The sequence below is a fragment of the Myotis nattereri genome, assembly GCF_964212035.1.
Source record: "Myotis nattereri genome assembly, chromosome: X".
In the NCBI taxonomy this organism is placed as follows: Eukaryota; Metazoa; Chordata; class Mammalia; order Chiroptera; family Vespertilionidae; genus Myotis; species Myotis nattereri.
In genome coordinates this window covers 96776885-96793070 of record NC_138078.1, presented here as the reverse complement: position 1 = coordinate 96793070, position 16186 = coordinate 96776885, and the positions used below count along the sequence as shown (strand labels likewise).

The 16186-nt window shown below is 40.9% G+C and overlaps 1 protein-coding gene across 1 annotated transcript in view; it reads right to left on the bottom strand.

Annotated features, from left to right (window-relative positions):
• RNF128 (ring finger protein 128) overlaps positions 1–16186 on the bottom strand; it is a gene marked incomplete at its 5' end in the record, with an annotated part of 147813 nt that overhangs the window by 130925 nt on the left and 702 nt on the right. The gene's annotated exons all lie outside the window — the stretch shown is intronic.

Here is a 16186-nt window from a genome sequence, read left to right as displayed (position 1 = left end):
CATCACTTATGCTTATATGCATGCATACAAGTCCTTTGGTTGATCTTTCCCTCTCACCCCCACCCTCCCCTGCCTTCCCTCTGAGTTTTGAACATCTGGTTGATGCTTCTCTGTCTCTACATCTGTTTTTGTTCATCGGTTTATGTTGTTCATTATAATCCACAAATGAGTGAGAGGATGTGATATTTCTCTTTCTCTGACTGACTTATTTCACTTAGCATAATGCTCTCCAGCTCCATCCATGCTGTTGCAAATGGTAGGAGTTCCTTCCTTTTTAGAGCAGCATAGTATTCCATTGTGTAGATGTGCCAAAGTTTTTTAATCCACTCATCTCCTGATGGGCACTTAGGCTGATTCCAAATCTTAGCTATTGTAAATTGTGCTGCTATGAACATAGGGATGCATATATCCTTTCTGATTGGTGTTTCTGGTTTCTTGGGATATATTCCTAGAAGTGGGATCACTGGGTCAAATGGGAGTTCCATTTTTAGTTTTTTGAGGAAACTCCATACTGTTCTCCACAGTGGCTGCACCAGTCTGCATTCCCACCAGCAGTGAACGAGGGTTCCTTTTTCTCCACATCCTCGCCAGCATTTGTCATTTGTTTTGTTGATGACAGCCATTCTGACAGGTGTGAAATGGTACCTCATTGTCATTTTGATTTGCATCTCTCGGATAATTAGTGACATTGAGCATGTTTTCACATGTCTCTCAGCCTTATGTATGTCCTCTTTCGAAAAGTATCTATTTAGGTCCATTGCCCATTTTTTTATTGGGTTGTTTATCTTCCTTTTATTAAGTTGTATGAGTTCCCTATAAATGTTGGAGATTAAACCTTTATCGGAGATATCATTGGCAAATATGTTCTCCCATGCAGTGGGTTTTCTTGTTGTTTAGTTGATGTTTTCTTTTGCTGTGCAGAAGCTTTTTATTTTGATGTAGCTGCATTTGTTTATTTTCCCTTTAGTTTCCATTGCATAGGAGCTGTGTCTGTGAAGAAATTCCTTTGGCATATATCTGCGATTTTGCTACCTGTGGATTCCTCTAATAATCTTATGGTTTCCCATCTTATGTTTAAGTCCTTTATGCATTTTGAGTTTATTTTTGTGTATGGTGTAAGTTGGTGGTCTAGTTTCATTTTTCTGCATGTGTCTGACCAAATTTCCCAGCACCATTTATTGAAGAAACTGTCTTGACTCCATTGTATGTTCTTGCCTCCTTTGTCAAATATTAATTGAGCATAGTGGTTTGGGTTGATTTCTGGGTTCTCTATTCTATTCCATTGGTCTATATGTCTGTTCTTGTGCCAGCACCAGGCAGTTTTGAGAACAGTGGCTTTGTAATACAGCTTAATATCTGGTATTGAGGTCCCTCCTACTTTGTTCTTCTTTCTCAGGATCGCAGCAGCTATTCGTTTTTTTGTTTGTTTGTTTGTTTTTTATTTATTCCAGATGAATTTTTGGAGAGTTCTTTCTAGATCTGTGAAATATGCTGTTGGTATTTTAATGAGGAGTGCATTAAATCTATAGATTGCTTTGGGTAGTATGGATATTTTGATGATGTTGATTCTATCAGTCCATGAACACGGTATGTTCTTCCATCTGTTTATGTCTTCCTCTGTCTCTTTTTTCAATTCCTGTAGTTTTCTGGGTAGAGGTCTTTTACCTCCTTGGTTAAGTTTATTCCTAGGTATCTTAATCTTTTTGGTGCAATGGTAAATGGGATTGTGTTTTTTTTAATTTCTCTTTCTGTAAGTTCACTATTGGCATATAAAAATGCCATAGATTACTTGCCATTAACATTGTATCCTGCTACATTGCCAAATTCATTTATTCAGTCTAATAATTTTTTGATGGAGTCTTTAGGGTGTTCTAAATACAGTATCATGTCATCTGCGAATAATGACAATTTTACTTCTTCTTTTCCAATTTGGATGCCTTTTATTTCTTCTTCTTGTCTGATTGCTTTGGCTAGCACTTCCAGTACTATGTTGAACAGGAGTGGGCATCCCTGTCTTGTTCCTGTTCTTAAGGGAAATGGTTTTAGTTTTTGCCCATTGAGTATGATGTTGGCTGTAGGTTTTTCATATAAGGCTCTTATTATGTTGAGGTATGATCCCTCTATTCCCACTTTGCTGAGCGTTTTTATCAGAAAAGGGTGTTGGACTTTGTCAAATGCCTTTTCTGCATCAATCAATATGATTATGTGATTTTTATCTCTCAACTTGTTTATGTGATGTATCACGTTTATTGATTTGTGGATATTGTACCAGCCTTGCATTCATGGAATAAATCCCACTTGGTCATGGTGTATGATCTTTCTAATGTAATGCTGGATCCGGTTTGCTAGAATTTTGTTGAGGATTTTAGCATCTATGTTCATCAAGAATATTGGCCTGTAATTCTCTTTCTTTGTGGTGCCTTTATCTGGTTTTGGGATTAGGGTAATGCTGGCTTCATAGAAAGAGCTTGGATGTGTGCCTTCCTCTTGAATTTTTTGGAATAGTCTGAGAAGGATTGGCTTTAGTTCTTCTTTGAATGTTTGGTAAAACTCCCCTGTGAAGCCATCTGGTCCAGGGCTTTTGTTTGCTGGAAGCTTTTTGATTACTGTTTCAATTTCATTAGAAGTTATTGGCCTATTCAGGTTTTTTAATTCTTCCTGATTGAGTTTTGGAAGCTTGTATTTTTCTAGGAATGTGTCCATTTCGTCGAGGTTGTCCAGTTTGTTGGAGTAGAGTTGTTCGTAGTATTTTTTTGACAATCCTTTGTATATCAGTAGAGTCAGTTGTTACTTCACCTCTTTCATTTTTGATTTTGTTTATTTGGGTCCTCTCTCTTTGTTTCTTGGTGAGCCTGGCGAGAGGTTCATCAATCTTGTTAATCCTTTCAAAGAACCAGCTCTTGGTTTCATTGATCTTTTGTATTGTTTTTTTTTTTTTTGGTCTCTATGTTGTTTATTTCTGCTCTGATCTTTATTATTTCCTTCCTTCTGGATACTGTGGGCTTTTCTTGTTGCTCTCTTTCTCACTCTTTGAGTTGTAGGGTTAGATCATTTATTCCCAGTTTTTCTTGTTTTTTGAGGTAGGCCTATAGAGCTATGAACTTCCCTCTCAGGACTGCTTTCCTTGTGTCCCATAGATTTTGGATTGTTGTGTTTTCATTGCCATTTGTTTCTAGGATGCTTTTTATTTCTTCTTTGATCTCTCTGGTAACCCAATCATTGTTTAATAGCATGCTACTTAGCCTCCAAGTGTTTGATTTTTTCAATGTTTTTATTGTAGTTGATTTCTAATTTTATGCCATTGTGATCTGAGAAGATGCTTGTCATGATTTCTATTCTCTTGAATTTGAAGAGACTTTGCCTGTGTCCTAATATATGGTCTATCTTTGAAAATGTCCCATGTGCACTGGAGAAGAATGTATATTCTGTAGCTTTGGGGCGAAATATTCTGAAGATTTCAATTAAGTCCATCTGATCTAGTGAGTCATTTAGGATTGCTATTTCTTTGCTGATTTTTTGTTTAGAGGATCTATCCAGTGGTGTCAGTGGGGTATTGAAGTCCCCTACTATGACTGTATTGCTATCGATCTCTCCCTTGATATCTTCCAGAAGTTGTTTTATGTATTTGGGTGCTCCTGTGTTGGGTGCATATATGTTTACCAGAGTTGTATCTTCTTGTTGAATTGCTCCCTTTAGTATTATGTAGTGGCCTTCCTTATCTCTTGTTATGGCCTTTACTTTGAGGTCTATTTTGTCAGATATAAGTATTGCAACCCCAGCTTTTTTCTCATTTCCATTTGCCTGAAAAAATTTTTTCCATCCCTTAACTCTCAGTCTGTGTGAATCCTTTGTTCTGAGGTGGGTCTCTTGCAGACAGCAAATATATGGGTCATGTTTTCTTATCCATTCAGCTACCCTGTGTCTTTTGATTGGAGTGTTTAATCCATTTACATTTAATGTTCTTATTGAAAAGTACTTGTTTGTGGTCATTTTTATTCTTAATGTTTGTGTTGCTTAATGTCTTTCTGTTTCTTCTTTTTACAGCAGTCCCTTTAGCATTTCTTGCATTGCTGGTTTGGTGGTAATAAACTCTCTTAGCCCTTTTTTGTCTGTGAAGCTCCTGATCCCATCTTCAATTTTCAATGATAGCCTTGCTGGGTATAGTATTCTTGGATTCATTCCCTTGCTTTGCATCACTTTGTATATTTCATTTCATTCCCCTCTTGCCTGGTGTGTTTCTGTTGAGAAGTTAGCTGATATTCTAATAGGAGATCCCTTGTAGGTAACTTTTTGTCTCTCTCTGGCAGCCTTTAAGATTCTTACTTTGTCGTTGGTGTTTGTCAATTTAATTATGATATTTCTTGGTGTTGGTCTTTTGGGGTTCATCTTGTTTGGCACTCTCTGTGCTTCTTGGATTGTGTAGTTTTTTCTTGCCAGTATCAGGGAAGTTTTCTGTCATTATTTCTTCAAACAGGTTTTCTATTCCTTGCTTCTCCTCCTCTCCTTCTGGTACCCCTATTAAGCGAATGTTGTTTCGTTTTGCATTGTCCCAAAGCTCCCTTTGACTCTCCTCTTGCTTTTTAAGTTTTTTTTCCAGTTGCTCCTGTGTTAGTGTGTTTTTTCCTACCTTGTCTTCTAATTCACTGATGCGGTCCTCAGCCTCTTCTAGTCTTCTGTTTAAGCCTTCCATTGTGTTCTTTATTGCAGCTATGTTGTTCTTCATTTCCTCTTGGTTCCTTTTCATGTTGGTGACATTCTCATTCAGCTCCTTATAATTCTCATTGACTTGTGTGTATTTGTCATCCAGCCATTTAAGCATCCTTATAACCATTACTCTGAATTCTTTCTCTGATAAGTTAGTAGCCTCAATTTCATTTAACTCCCTTTCTGGTGATTTCTCTTTTTCTTTCCTTTGTGGATTGCTTTTTTGTGTTCCCATGTTTTGCTGTAATGTTTTAATTGTAGGTCTGATTGCTTTGCTACCCAGTTTCTTTAGGGTATGGTGCTATTGGTGTGACCTCTCAGGTCTCCTGGGTTTGGTAGTCTAGTGTAGCTCCCTACTTGAGCTATTTGGGTTCTCTTGATATAGGCCTGCGAGCTGGAAAGACAAACTGAGGTGTCTAGAAGTCAGCAGCCGTGGAATGGGTGTTCCAATTTTTGCTGTCTTATGCCCTTGGTTGAAATCACTCGTGCCCCACAGGGACTCACATTGGCACCCAGGAACCGTCTATTGGGGTGGTGGGGCTCAGGAAGCCTGCATTCTGGCAAAGTGTGACTATGGTGTCCAGAGTTCTGTAGTTGTGGGGTGGGCAGACTCAGCTTTTGCTGCTGCCTTCGTGGTTGGATACATGTGATCCCAGCGGCAGCCCACCAGGCACCTGTGGTGTGTTTTCCAGTAGGGTGTACTGACACACTCTGAAGGGCCCTGGCACTAAAGCCACTGGATTGCAGTGTCTGTGGGCAGGTATCCCAGAAGAGGGAATTAAGCGTTTCTGCAGCCCAGCAGTGCACCCCTGTTTGTTTAAGTGTGTGACCAGCAGGGCTCACAGCAGGGCCCCGGGGCTGCCTGTGGAGCAGTGGTCTTGGGAGATCTGCACGCTGGAAAACCATGCAACTGTAGTGTCCAGATTTCTGCAGCTGTGGGGTGGGGAATCTCAATTTTTGCTGATGCACCTGTGTTGGATAGGCTCGCATTCCCAGTGGCAGCATTCAGGAGCACCTGCAGTGAGTTTGCTAGCGCAGGTGCACTGAAGTACTCTGAAGGGCCCTGGCATGCTTAATCGAGGCATCTTTGGTCCAGTATCCAGGATGGGTGAATTCAGAATTTCTACTGCCCAGGGGAGTGCATCCCTATTAGTCCAAGATCGGACCCAGCAGAAGCTCACTGAGGCTCCCCAAAGTGCCCTGTGGATAGATGGGCTCAGGGGGAGTGAGCAACTGTGGCAGTGCAGTTCGCTGGAACTGAGCTCTGACGCACTCTGCGGGACCCTGGTGCTGAGGGGCCCTGGCGCTGAAATTGTGCAGCTGGGTGTGTGTGGGCAGTTGTTCAGGCAGAAGGAATTCAGAATTTCTACTGGGGGGCAGTGCGCCTGTGTCTGTACAAAATCACACCCAGCTGAGGCTCACAGTGACTTCAAAGAGTGGTGTGCCTAGGAGACCTGCGTGCTGGAGATGTGCGAATGCGATGTTGGAGGTCTGCAGCTGGAGAGGGGGAGGCTGCACTTACTGCTGCAGGAGGGCGCGGTGCTCCTTTGGTGGTGGAGATCCCAGGGTCTGCAAGTCTGTGGGTGTGGTTGCAGGATTTTGGCTGGAGTGGCTGCTGGGCCTATAGGGTCCAGGATGGGCAGTATCCCACGCCTGCTGGGTGGTGGTGCTGATGAGTTCCTAGAAGAGGCCGCTCTCCCCTTTAAGATGGTGTGGGCTCCGTGCCAAGTCCTGCAGTCTGGGGAGTGGTGCGGCGGTGGTAGTCTCTCCATGTCCCAGAGAGCCTGGTCTGCTAGCTTCTGCTGCTCCTGCCGGATTTAACTGTCCCTCACTCACTCACACACACAACACACACATCCACACTCTCCTTTCATTCCCTCATCACTCACTTCCTATCCCTTACCTCCGTCCTGCCAGCCGCCATCTTTTTGCCCTTGGCATTTTAGTTATGATATGTCTTGGTGTGGTCCTCTTTGGATTCCTCTTGTTTAGGGTTTTCTGCATTTCCTTGGCTTGTAAGTCTAGGGGAAGTTTTCTGTCATTATTTCTTCAGATAGGTTTTCAATATATTGCTCTTTCTCTTCTTCTGGCACTCCCATAATTCAGATGTTGGTACACTTGAAGTTGTCCCAGAGGTTCCTTACACTACTATCGTCATATTTTTGGATTATTTTTGCTTTTTGCTCTTCCAGTTGGGTGTTCTTTTGCTTCCTCATATTTCAAATCTTTGACTTGTTTCTTGGGATCCTCTAGTCTACTGTTGAATCTCTATATTATTCTTTATTTCAGTCAGTGTATGCTTAATTTCTGACTGGTTCTTTTCCTTTTTTTTTTTTTTTTTTTTGGCATTTTCACTAAGGTCCTTCAAGGTCTCACTAAGTTCCTCGGAGGTTTCTAGAAGATTCTTGAGTAACCTTATTAACTGTGGTTTTGAACTCTATATCCAGTATTTTGCTTTCTTCCATTTGTGACATGTTTCTTTGTCTCTGTATTTTGGATGCTTCCCTGTGTTTGTTTCTATTTATTGGGTAGCTGCTAAGTCTCCTTGAGTTGATAGAGTGGCCTTGTGTGGTAGATGTCCTATAAGGCCCAGTAGCTCAGCCTTCCTAATCACCTGAGGTGGACACTCTTAGTGCACCCCTTGGTGGGCTGTGTGCACAGTCTTGTTGTAGTTGAGCCTTGATTGCTGTTGGTATCACTGGGAGGAATTGACCTCCACGCCAATTGACTGTGAGGACTGGCTGTGTCTACAAGGGAAGAGCTGCTGTGCAGGAGACATCCTTATGGAGCAGGACTTGCTTCAGTGGGGCTTTGGTGCTCACTGAGTCTGCCCCTTGAGTGTGTCACTTATGGATGTGAAGAGTTGTAATCTGGTAATGGCCTCACACTGGCCACTGGGTAACTGGCTCTTGGATCTCCAAAGAGGTGCAAAGTCAGCCACTGCCTGAGGCCATCCAGCAGGAGCTACAGAGAGATCAGCAGATTCCTACTCTTTTTATCAGGTTTGGAAGTGCCCAGATGAGGCCCAGCTGTGAAGCAAGGCAGGCTGCTGCTGCCATCTTTGGGCCTTCTTTTGATAGCTTTGGGGCTCCCTGATCTAGCTGCTGCCTGTTTGATAGTTTTTAGGCTGAGAAAGGGCAGGCCATTCATATGCAAAAGCCGCTGTGCACAGCCTGGCTGGGGTTGTAAATTGGGTGGGGTGGGGTCTCAGGGAATCACCAGAGCAGAGCAAACAGCAATGGCTGCCAGTCAGCCTTGCACCAGAGGGGTCTAAGCCCAGGACCAATGACTACTGCGAGCACCTCCATCTGAAAGAAAGCCGTCCTCGCATTCCTGTCCCAATGCCAGACAGTCCAGTTTCTCCCCGTACGTGTTTGGGTCCCCCAGAGTCTTACCCAGAACTGGAGTTTAGAGCAAGCAGGAGCTTGTATCTCCCTCCTGATTAAAGCAGTGCACCCAGGTGCCAGCCTGTTCTGTGCCTCCGCACCTCCTACCAGTCTCAATGCGCTTTATTCTTTACCTCTTTAGTTGTAGAAGTTCCACTCAGTCAGCTTTCATGTGGTTCTGGATGATAGTTGTTCTGCCTTTTAGTTGTAATTTGATGTGGTTGTGTGAGGCAGCAAGTACAAGTGTTTACCTGTGCTGCCATCTTGGTTCTCTCCCCTCTCATGTTTTTAATGCACTCAGTACTTGTCTGAGACAACTTTATTCCAGAATTTAGTTAGAAACATTGACATTAATGCTCCCTGGTCTCACATTAATGTCATCCTTTGTTATGGCCCTAAAGGGAAGCTAATTTGGTTAATATTCACTCCTGTGCTCCTCTCTCCATATTGCTGCTTATTACTTTCTTCTTCCACTGATCCCTTCACAAAAGTTTCCACTGTCTTTTAGCTCTCTGGTTACATGACACAATGCTTAACTGGTAAAATTCTCTCATCTTCAATGAGGGTTATACAATCCTAAGGCTTATGATATTTCTTTACCATTCCTGATCCATCTTACCCATGAGGACACCACTTATCCCTCAGTTATTTTCAATAGAGGCAGTTCATCCTTGTATACACCATGTATTTTAGGTTTATAAGGGGTCTCCTCCCACATGATTGTTTCCAAACCACCTTTCCATCACCCTCATGCAAAAACAATCCTTGCTTCTTGGAGACTCATGGCAGTCAAGAGACTCATGGCATTTGGTTTTACCACCTGCCATTTCTTTTCTCCTTGTTTGGTCATGCACAACCTTCTAGTTACTCCTCCACATACATGAAGAGTTTGTCATTTGGATCACAGTCATCCTCTTCACCTTAAGTTTTTTAAGGATCTAACACTCTGGCCTCAAGTTCAGGGATCTTTGCCTTCACTCCTCTTTAGGAACCCCACTGCCATGGCTATACTCTGGACATTATTATCATTCTGATCTGCCCAGCTTCTGAAATCTTAGCAGAAATACTCCACTTTCTGATTGCCTACCTTGTAACTCTCCAAATGCTAATCTTTGATTTCTCTGCTATCATCTTCTAAAACTTTAACATCCATGTTGATGACCCTTCCAACACCCTGGAATTTCTTAATTTCTTCAGATCCAGCAACCTTTACATTCCCACGATAGTGCTTTTCACATTCTGTCTTCTACTAGTTGGATAGATATCGGTTTTCCCTACTACACTTTCCTCCTTGAGGACCTTTATCATTTTTTAACCATTTTTGGACAGTACCTTGTATAGTATATGCTCACTAGAGAGGTGGTATCATGTGTTGATTGAGAGCATAAACTAAGTCAGGATATTAGGGTTTAAATTCTAGCTTTGCAGCCTACTAGCTATATATCCATGTGGAAGTTAGTCAACCTCTCTATGCCTCAGTTCTCTTATATATAAACTAGAGGCCCAATGCATGGATTCGTGCAAGAATGGGCCTTCCTTCCCCTGGCTGCTGGCACCACCTTTGCTCAAATCAGAGCCACCTCTCCACCTTCATTCCAGCCCAGAGCCGCCTTTCCGCCTTCCCACATTGCCCAGAGGCCCGGAGCGGCTGGGTCGGTGCGGAATGCCTGCATTGTCACCATGGTGACAACGCAAGCATCCCTCCCTGCTCTGCCCCTGGCTGCTCGACACCTGCATATGCAAATTAACCCACCATCTTTGTTGGGTTAATTTGCATACTCACTCCTGATTGGCTGGTGGGCATCACAAAGGTATGGTCAGTTTGCATCTTTTTTTATTAGTGTTGATGTGGGTACTAACACTACGTATCTTAGAAGATACATTTAAACTGTGATTTGAAGGACCTGTTATGTGTGATAGTGATGGTGGTGATAGGGAGAAAAGCAAGCAAAAAGAGTCACAGAGAAAAAGCTTTGGGTGTTGGAGAAAATATCTGAAGTTCAGATCATTATGAGGGAGAGGGAGAGTGGCACTGTTGGATTAAAATGGTCAGCAGGGCCTGAAAAGCGTTGCTCAGTGACTTATGAACTGGGAGGTCATGGTTCGATTCCCGGTTGGGTCACATGCCTGGTTTGTGGGCTCGATCCCCAGTGTGGGGCATGCAGGATGGAGCTGATCTATGATTCTTTCTCATCACTGATGTCTCTATCTCTCTCCCCCTCTCCCTTCTTCTCTGAAATCAATAAAAATATAGTAAAATAAAAATAAAATGGTCAGCAGGGGCCAGATTATGAAAATCTCCTTTAGGCAGATAAAGTTTCGATTTCATTAGAATAATGGAAAGTCGCTGGGGGCTTTGAATAGAGGAATGATGCGATTTAACCTATATTTCTAGAACATCACTCTTAATGCCAAGTAGAGAAAATATGAACCTCAGAAAGAGTGTAAGCAGGAGGTCAGGATGGAGGCCATTTGCAGTAGAGAGTGTGAGAGATGATAGTACCCTGCAATAGATTGTTCATAGTGCACATGGTTATATTTTTGGAGGAAACATTATGTAAAAATATGAAGGAGAAATGAATGACTTAGGTAGAGAGAACAGCATGTGTAAAAGTTTGCTCATATTTCTCTATTGGTTTAAAAACAGAAGACTAGGGTGTCTGAATCATTGTAATGTAGGGGAGAGGGTCATGGAGTAAGGTCCTTGTAAGACATGGCATGAAGCTCGGATTTTATTCTAATGGGGACTGAATTACATTTTTCACAGGATCACTTTGGTTGCTATATGAAAGACTAGACTCTGTCAGTAGAGGGGCAAGAGTAGCAGGGAGATCTGTTGGGAGGCTATTGAAGTAATGCAGGTGGGAGATGATATTGGCTTAGGCTTGGGTGCAAGCAAGAAGAAGAGGAAGGTATCAAGTACTTTCAGACTCAAGGGCAGGAAGAGTTTAGGGGAATTTAGGGACTCAAATGAACCCAGTGTTGCTAGTGTAATAAGTGTGTGGGGAGGTGTGAAGAGCTGAGGTCAGAGTGGTAGGTAGAAGCTAGGTGATTCATGGATGGGTAAGGGCATGGAAAGGAGTTTTCATTTGCTCTAAGTGCTATGAGAAGCCACTGACATTTTAAAGAGTATGATTTATTATTTCTAAACAGCCACTTGGTTTCAGTGTGGAGTGGGCTTGGAAGGGGATGAGAGAAACAGGGAGATCAATTAGGAAGTTACTGCAGAGCTCTCAGGATGAAGTCTTGGAGATGGATACATCTAGACAGATTTGAGGTCATTTGAAGTAGAACTGATTGATTTCTTTGAATTAAGCTCTTCTTTATATGTGTAGCTGAGCCTAAGCCTTGTTGAAGGTTTTATCTTTTCAGTTCATTTATATACTATTTTTTAAATTTCCCCTCTCATTTCTAGAAAAATTTCCCCCCAAAACATGTGAGTTTGCTTCTCTGATTAAACTCTTCCTTTCCATGTACTTAATTACTCTGGAACGGTGAGTTTTGGAATGCTGCAAATCTCACTTCATTGGATACAGTTAAAATAATAAAAATGTAAGCACCATTTTATTTCTCTCAAATTACTGATTTTGCTGAAGTAAACTACATTCAAATTTAAGCATTTCTTAAAGCAATTTACCTATTTAACTGCATATTTAATTTACAAAATCTGTTTGCTCAGCAAGCGCTAAACTTGCTCCAAATTTTCTGCTTTAATAACTGAGTAGTCCTGACTTTTCTTGCATAACTGGGACAGAATTGGATGAATGTTTCTGAAGCATTTGAAAAGGATTGTTAAGTTATATGGCTACTTAAGGATACCATAAGCATATCCTTATATTTCCAAACCCATAAAATGCTAAGTCAAAACACACAGCAAATTTGTAAACTTTGATTTAAACGTTTACCTCCAAGTACCAGGCTATAGACTATTCCTTCTCAGTGGGAGCTCTTCTCAGATTGAACTTCCCCCCTTCAGAAAGAGAATCCTCCTAATGTGGAAATTGTAAATATACTGGGTGGAGGAGTAAGGACATTGTGTCTCCTCAACATGAAAGCATGAGAAACAAAGGGTGCAGAAGCATTGCTTAGACTTGCTTGGGTCCTTGAAAGCAGCATACAGGGGATAGGGATGCACAGAAATATAAAGTAGGGGGAGAGAATATATTTGTACAACAGTAAGGGCATGAGAATAATGCACTGTCAGTGAGAAAGAGACATGCAGCCTCTGACATCTGGGACCTGGCCTGGCACTATCAATCTGGCCTTGGTATTTTCTTGTTGAGCATAAACAATTTCACAGAACATCAACATGAGAAAAGGTCATTCTGTGACCGTGATAGATCAAGGCAAAAACAAAACCACTACATTATCATGTCTGAATACAGTCAAAATATGAAGTGTCCAAACCACAAAAATGACCAAACATCTGCCATCCTGGCTAACATGAGTGACTATTGCTTCTTTATTAATTATAGCTTTAGTTTAGGGTTAGTCTTCCACACTTACAAATAAGATTTATTTAGAAATCCAATCACTGAATTATCCTCACTTTATTATCAGCATCCAAGTCTAGAACAAAGCCAGCTAGAGTGACCAACTCAGCCTGGTTTTCCCAAGGATTTCCTGGTTTTAGCACTTAAAATATTCAGTCTTGAGCAAAATAGGATGGCTGTTCAAATGCCTGCTTCCTTAAACTTTCCCCCAAATCATGTAAAGCAAGGTCAAATCCTGTAAGTCCTTTCTATCACCCTTTTATTGAGACACTTCATAGTTTCCCTTCTTATGCATTCACCCTTTGTTGCAATAAGTAATAAACTCACCATTTTCTCAAGTACAGGTCTTTTCCTAGTGGTTTCTCATTGAAGGGCATTGCCATGAGTAAGAAGCAAAAAGGAACATTGTGGAAAAGCTAATAAGGCCTACCTACCATAGAAAAATGGGACTGAAGGAATGAAGAGGTGGGGGAACCAAAGAAATATGAAAAGGTAGCATAACTCTCAGGGGCTAGCGCTAGAGTGTGGTTTTCTTTTTTTTTTTAAATATATTTTATTGATTTTTTACAGAGAGGAAGAGAGAGAGATAGAAACATCGATGAGAGAGAAACATCAATCAGCTGCCTCCTGCACACCCCCTACGGGGGATGTGCCCACAACCAAGGTACATGCCCTTGACCGGAATCGAACCTGGGACCCTTCAGTCCGCAGGCTGATGCTCTATCCACTGAGCCAAACCGGCTAGGGCAAGTGTGGTTTTCTTAAAAGGTGATTTTTAGTAGTGATAAAAGATAAGGTGAAGAAAGGTGAAGGCATGAGCTTTTGTAGGAGGAGGAGTTGTTGCTCCACCCTCTGTGCCTGAACCAAAAGAAACATTAATGAAAAGACAGCAAAAACAAACAAAAATTTGGTTTATGATATAAAATGACTCAATCTTGAATGCCTAGAGCAGTGATTTTTCAAGCTTTTTCATCTCATGACACACAAACTAATTACTAAAGTTTTGTTGCATACCACAAAATAGCTATAATTTTTAAAATCTTTATTATTGAAAGTATTACAGATGCCCCTTTTCCCCCATTGACCCTTTCTAGGCCCCCCACCCCCACCCTAGGCCTTCATCACACTAAAATAGGTATAATTTTGATTCATTCATAGCTATTGTTGTGTTGGTTGTTGTAATTTTTTTATTTGACAATCTAAGGGAAAAGAGGTCAGTGCCCCTGACTAAATACACAGGTATTGCATGTTTTAAAACTTCTTGCAGCTCACTGGTTGAAAAATCACTGTCCTAGAGGCTCATCATAGTTTTCCACACTTGTTTGCCTATGTTTGTCAACTGCACCATATAATAGTTTCTACATAAGGGAAGTTTCTGAGAAGAAAGAACTGCAATGACACACTAGTGAACAGGTGTTATTAATGCAAAACACTAAGCTTACAATTTTAATTCTTTGGGGTTGAGATCATCCAATGTTAAATATCAATATTCATTAAATAAAATAAAGGCCCCAGAACAGTGCCTGGCATATAGTAAATGGTAATACATATTAACTATTGTAATTACTATGATGATACTATTTTTTCAATATGTTTATTTTAAAATGGGCAATTCAATAATTTTTTTAAAGGTTTTGATCACATATCCTTGATTATGTAGGAGGTAAATATTGAATGATAAATGTAACTTCCTTGTTTTTTTAAGCTTGGCTCAGAGCCATATTCAAATGACTGTTTACATGCCTTTTGGCGAAATTTACTGTAAGTGACCTTTGGTAAAATCTTTTTTTTTTAATATATTTTTTATTGATTTTTTACGGAGAGGAAGGGAGAGAGATAGAGAGCCAGAAACATCGATGAGAGAGAAACATCGATCAGCTGCCTCCTGCACATCTCCTACTGGGGATATGCCTGCAACCCAGGTACATGCCCTTGACTGGAATCGAACCCGGGACCCCCCAGTCCACAAGCCGATGCTCTATCCACTGAGCCAAACCGGTTTCGGCTGGTAAAATCTTTTAAATTCAGTTGCTGAGTACCTACATTCCACTAGATGTTGGCCCATACTGCATGTTGCAAAGCAAGTTTTGAAAACAGGACTACCATTTAGTTTCATACTTTTTATACTTTAAAAATGTCCAGGGAGTGAACAAGCAGAATGTGCTTGTCCATGGAAAAGGAAACCTAGAGTACTCAGAATCTAGAAGTTTAAACATAAAGGAAGTAGGTTCCTTAGAACAGGTTTAATTTATAATTTTCATCAGAAAGCTGCCTCATTTATTTCTACAAAATAAAAGTCACACAAAAATATAAGAACACACAGGGAATATTTGTGAAGTGCTCTTAAAAATAAAGTGAATGTCTGACTTTTGGCAATGTCTAGGATATATTACAAAAGATATCAAGTAGAGTTTTGTACATCTATACTAATAAAAGGTTAATATGCTAATTCGACCGATAGACCAGACGTCTTCCGGAAGTCCTTCCGATGTCCTTCCGGACAAAGCCATGGTGGCAGGGGCCGAGGCAGAGGTGGTTAGGGGTGATCAGGCCGGCAGGGGAGAGTGGTTAGGGGCGATCAGGCAGGCAGGCAGAGGTGGTTAGGGGCTATCAAGCAGGCAGGCAGGTGAGCGGTTAGGAGCCAGCGGTCCCGGATTGTGAGAGGGATGTCCAACTGCCAGGTTAGGCCTGATCCCACAGGGATCCCCTGAGGGGTCATGGATTGGAGAGGGTGTAGGCTGGGCTGAGGGGACCCCCCCCCCGCCACCGTGCATGAATTTTGTGCACTGGGCCTCTAGTTTACAATAATTTTGTCCCATTGAAAGACCACTTCACTTAGTTTTTCAATACCCAAGAAAATAATCAGCTTGTTTTTCCAACATTAGTTCTTAATTATATTATATATGTACAACCTGGAATGGTCCAAATTTTATTTTCTTTATTATAATTCTGACACCTTTTTAATTTACATTACTCTTTTCAGAGGCCAAATTGGGCAGGGAGAACACCAATTATCCTGGTGTTATGTTTTGTCACCTCTTATCTTGTTTGATATTATTACAAGTCTGGGTCAAAAATATCCATACCCATCCACAGTTTTAAAAACTTGGGTCAGAACTCTACTTCTTCTGTGGTTTAAAAACCATTTATTTGGAATGTGGCATTATTTTTACAAAATAAAATAAAAATAGTCATTCTCAGAAGCAAATCCCTTTATAAAGTTAATAAATTGGTGATTATATATACTTAAAAAGTTATAAGTGATCGTTTATAAGGAAAATATTTTAGATGTGAATTATACAGTTATCCTATTTCTGCCATACCCTTTTCAATGTATAATGTTTCTTATACAGTAGTTTTATACGTATTATTCTCACAAACAGATTCAAGTCTCACTTGTATTCAGCAGACAATCAAATTCGCATTTATGTAAACATTTTTCACACTTACAATAAGCTATTGTTTAATCATAATAACGAGTGCATTTTGCAGCTATAGCATACTTGAATACATACAGCTCTTTTTGCATGAGAAACTGAGTCAAACTGAAAAGTACAAATTAACAAAGATATAAACATATTTGCTTTCTTTAAGCTATAGAGG